The sequence below is a fragment of the Notolepis coatsorum genome (genome assembly GCF_963971535.1).
Source record: "Notolepis coatsorum genome assembly, chromosome: 1".
Classification (NCBI taxonomy): domain Eukaryota; kingdom Metazoa; phylum Chordata; class Actinopteri; order Aulopiformes; family Paralepididae; genus Notolepis; species Notolepis coatsorum.
Window position 1 is genome coordinate 221,618,331 of NC_140165.1, and position 5,164 is coordinate 221,623,494.

A 5,164-nucleotide genomic window follows, 5' to 3' on the forward strand; every position below is an offset into this window, starting at 1 on the left:
CTGCATGTCTGTCTGTATGTTTGTCTGTCTGTATGTTTGTCTGTCTGCATGTTTGTCTGTCTGTATGTTTGTCTGTCTGCATGTTTGTCTGTCTGCATGTTTGTCTGTCTGCATGTTTTCTGTCTGTATGTTTGTCTGTCTGCATGTTTGTCTGTCTGTATGTTTGTCACCTGCATGTTTGTCTGTCTGCATGTTTGTCTGTCTGCATGTTTGTCTGTCTGCATGTTTGTCTGTCTGCATGTTTGTCTGTCTGTATGTTTGTCTGTCTGTATGTTTGTCTGTCTGCATGTCTGTCTGTATGTTTGTCTGTCTGCATGTTTGTCTGTCTGTATGTTTGTCTGTCTGCATGTTTGTCTGTCTGTATGTTTGTCTGTCTGTATGTTTGTCTGTCTGTATGTTTGTCTGTCTGCATGTTTGTCTGTCTGCATGTCTGTCTGTATGTTTGTCTGTCTGTCTGTCTGTATGTTTGTCTGTATGTTTGTCTGTCTGCATGAATGTCTGTCTGTATGTTTGTCTGTCTGCATGTTTGTCTGTCTGTATGTTTGTCACCTGCATGTTTGTCTGTCTGCATGTTTGTCTGTCTGCATGTTTGTCTGTCTGCATGTTTGTCTGTCTGTATGTTTGTCTGTCTGTATGTTTGTCTGTCTGCATGTTTGTCTGTCTGTATGTTTGTCTGTCTGCATGTTTGTCTGTCTGCATGTTTTCTGTCTGTATGTGTGTCTGTCTGTCTGTCTGTATGTTTGTCTGTCTGCATGTTTGTCTGTCTGTATGTTTGTCACCTGCATGTTTGTCTGTCTGCATGTTTGTCTGTCTGCATGTATGTCTGTGATTTTGGTGACCCCATGACCTTGGGTCGTCACGGTGGCATAGTGCATTGACAAGCAGGGGGCCTTTCTGTGTGGAGGTTGCATGCTCTCCCTGTGTTTGCGTGGGTTTCCTCTGGGTACTCCGGGTTCCTCCCACACCAAAGGACATGCATGATAAGGTATTTATTGCAATTACCCTTGACCAAGGTACTTGCATTACAACGAGTTGGTTCGCGGGCATCGCACTGTGTGGCTGCCCCCTGCTCCTAAATAGTTAGGATGGGTCAAATGCAGAGGAAAGATTTCCCCAAGGGGATTAATAAAGACTAATAATGATGCCAACATCAGGCCAAACTTTCAATTTTCAAATGAGCGTATCTCCAGAATCGTTAGTCATACAGTCTATATATATATAACATTTGCTGTGAATATTCATGACCCCTACAGGAAGAAACTTGTTGATTTCGGTGACCTCCTGACTTTTCCTCAAGTGCCGCCATCGGGCAAAACTGAAAGGGTAAGGCTAGATTGCCATACGATTAGCTGTGAACATTCATCATGGCCACTAGAGGGAGAACCCTATTGATACGGGTGATCCTGGGAGCTTTTCCCTAGCACCACCACCAGGCCAAAACTTTACATTTTCAAATGTCACAAAACTAAACATATGAACAGTCCGTCCGATCATGATGACGTTTAAAATGTGTTGTCTCTTTGTGATAGACTCCTGAGGCTCAGAATCAGGCAGAGGTTTAAGGTTTTAACACGTGTGCCTGTGCCTTCTTCAGAACCTTGCCAGTTGTTGGTACTCAGTATACTCAGTATAATAAAATAGGGCCAACTTTTAACGTACATCATGATTTGTCGTTTTTAGCTTCCATTCCGCTCACCATTGCATAGAGGTCTTGGGTTCTATACCAAGAGTATATCTGTGCAGCAGACTCTCTCTACTCCACTGTACCTCTCTCTCACACCTGTCATGGTCTGAATCATGGCTTTGGCTTTGGTTTGGCTTTGCTTTAACAACCATTTACAATGATCTGATGTTAGTAATTATTTACCACAATTACAGTTAGTATTTTCTCTCCCATTCACCTGTCCTGCTTTCTCTGCTATAAATATCTTCCTAACGTTTGATAAAGAGTTCATAAAGACTTTTATCTAGCCAGCCATGCAAGGTTTAAAATATTTTAGCAATTCATGTTAACACTTTCTTTGCCACGCTTATGTACATCCTTATACCATCCTCTGCCAGCTCTATTTGTCTATGGAGAAGTTCCCCTTCTTTGCAGGGCTAAAACTTTTTAAATTGTATTGCTAAATTGACATTACTATGGCCCATTCAACGTCAATTATCTATCGTTCAGGATGTAGGAACGTTATACTTTTTCATTCACATATTCATACTAAAATACGGTCTAAAGTATAAATATGTTTTTATCGTTTTCTGCAGCATTCTGCAGAACGTGATTTATAGCCCTAAATGCATTATATTGATGATCAAATACAGTTTGATAGCGATCGGCACGAGACAAAAAATGTCAAATGGACGTGCTTCTAGAAGTTACTACTTATATCATCTGATGTTGACCGGATGGGGGGGGGTCGTTTATAATTCCGTGGCCAACGTTAGATGATTCATCTAGTGTGGGTGATATGATCATTAGAGCAGTTTGTATCGAACACGGTAAAAAAAAAACGCTGAAACTTACCCCAGTCTCCTCGGGCCGTTGGGCGATGAGCAAAAATATTCCTATTATGGGATGTTGAAATATGCGATCCATCTCCAGGTTGTATAATAGTATATACGTCCAAATCATGTTGTTTATCGAGTTATTGGTAACGGATCGCTATCCATTGTGTCTAGCTCGAGTCCCGGGACCTATAGCGAGTGATGGGACCGAATTTGGATGAGCACCAGTTTCCGTTTTCCGGCTTCCGGTTTGGGTGATCCGCCGATCGGCCACCAGATGGCGCTCTTGAACCGTTGGAGAGTTGAGAGGGGATCAACAGTAGATCTCAAGTCTCCGCGGGAGAAATATGATTGCGATCACAGATTTTTGAAATATTGATCTCAATGACGTGTTACGGCGTCATTGGCAGAATTAGCATGGCGGGGAATGACGAGTTAAGGTGTCCTTGGCGATTAAAGTGTTAAGATTTGTAAACATCCATGTGTTGACGTTATGGTTATTTTGGCTACGGTAGTTCTGGTGTAATGCATTCATTGCAAGGCCATTACACTGTGCAGCATTAGCTAGCACGCCTCCGGAGCCACAGATCTGGGTTCAGATTCAGGGCCATTACACTGTCCAGCAGTAGCCAGCACGCAACCGGAGCCACAGATCTGGGTTCAGATTCAGGGCCATTACACTGTCCAGCAGTAGCCAGCACGCCTCCGGAGCCACAGATCTGGGTTCAGATTCAGGGACAATATCTCTGTGGCAATAAATCTGATAGGGAAGCTTCTTTAGCATTAGTTCCAGTCGTAAACCCGGGTACAAGAAACTTTGTTGGGGGTACTGCTTGTGTCTTTGGTTTAATCGCACAAACATAGCCACCTCGCCTTCAGACCATGGCAGCAAATTGGCTAAGATTAGGGCTGCAGCGATTAGTCGACATAATCGACGACGCCGATCATAAAAATTCATCAACGCAGAATTTTAGTGTTGATGCGTCATATAAAAAGTAAACAGAGAGCCAGTAACGTTAATTCAAAACTGCGCAAATGCACCACAGGAAGTGCAGGGGCAGTATCATTTCCCTTGTCGGCCATGACTGCATTCTGTGTACTAACGACAAAGAAGAAGAAAGCAGCAGCGAGCACTCTAGTCTGGAACCGTGATGACAGCTACTCGGATCATGGGTACGTTTTAGCTTACATGTTGGAAAACAGAATGTCTCATGGATAATGCTTGCTAAGCGAACGCTATTTCAGTTAATATGTTGAGGCTGCGTGTCCACCAACTACTATGTAACGTTAGCTAACGTTAAACGGCGCCAAGCTTACAGGCTACTAGAGCTTGGCTAATGGCTAGGCTACCGGTGTTTACAGCTCCGTGAATTAGCTGCACCAAGTGTCGTATTTTTGCAGACTGGAGTATTAATTAGGTAAGTTAAGATAGCTAGTGCTAACGTCCACTGTCTATATAGCACCATGGTCTAGACTAGGCTGCTTTTTTTTCTCAGTTGAAAAAAGTTGAACTTTTTGGGCTAAGACTGCAGAGACAGGGAACGTTAGTGCTAGCTATCTTATATCTGATGATTTATAAGTTTGCTATAGCAATGCAATCACAGGTTCCTTTATGGACGCTGTCATTTGTAAATGGTGTTCAGATGGAGATCAGAGTAAAGGTGCTCCCATAGTCGAGCGGACTGTACACGGACTGGACTCTGCGGAGGTCCGCGGACCAATTTCCTACATGTCTCGCGCCAGTTTATACCAGTTTACACCTCGCGCCAGTTTGTGTGACACCAAGTGGGCGCCGCGGACGTCCGCACGTCAGAAAATAGGAGCTTCGCACTTGGACTCTGCGTTGGGTCTGCTTTGAGTACCCTTTGGGTCAGCTTTGAGCCCGCGGGAGTCTGCTCCGTATATGGTCCGCTCGACTATGGGAGCACCTTTAGACACACACATACAGCTCCTCTCACTCACACACAGCAAACAAAAGACCTAGAAGTCTGTCTGCTCTGACTCGTCCTCCTCTCCTCTCCCCCTACAGCTGTTGGAGATGGTGGAGCCTAGTGAGTGGATCCACATCACCCTCCTGGACCAGGTTTACAGCCCCATCAGAACCACAGTGCTGGGGCAGAGGCTGCTACTTTTAAAACATTATCTTTACATTTAAACTTGCACTTTAATTTGTTTATTATGATTGATTATTGTATTTGTTATTAAAATACATTTGATTAAGCAAGTAGCTTAATTAAGATCCAAATTCAAATGTTTCATGAGTCCTTATGGAGGGTGTGACAGAAATAATCGCTAGATTAGTCGACTAATCAAAAAAAATTATCGACAGATTAGTCGACTACCAAAATAATCGTTAGTTGCAGCCCCAGCTAAGATACAGTTTTTTCAACTTATTTTTTTGTCCTCTGCAGCCTAACATAATGTAACGCAGCGCTGGACTACTATGGTCATTGCATCATTAAAATAAAAGAAACAGTGGCAGAGTTGTGTAATGAGCATTGAGCATTTCTGGTCTAAGGCAGCCCAGGAATTGGTTTCAATGTGTATTATTTTGATAGCTGATAAGCCAAATCGTATGACCCTCAGATCAAATGTTTTTACCCGATAAAATTGCAAGCGTGAGAGTAACGACAAAGTCGGGAGATTGTTAAACCTTGACGGATGT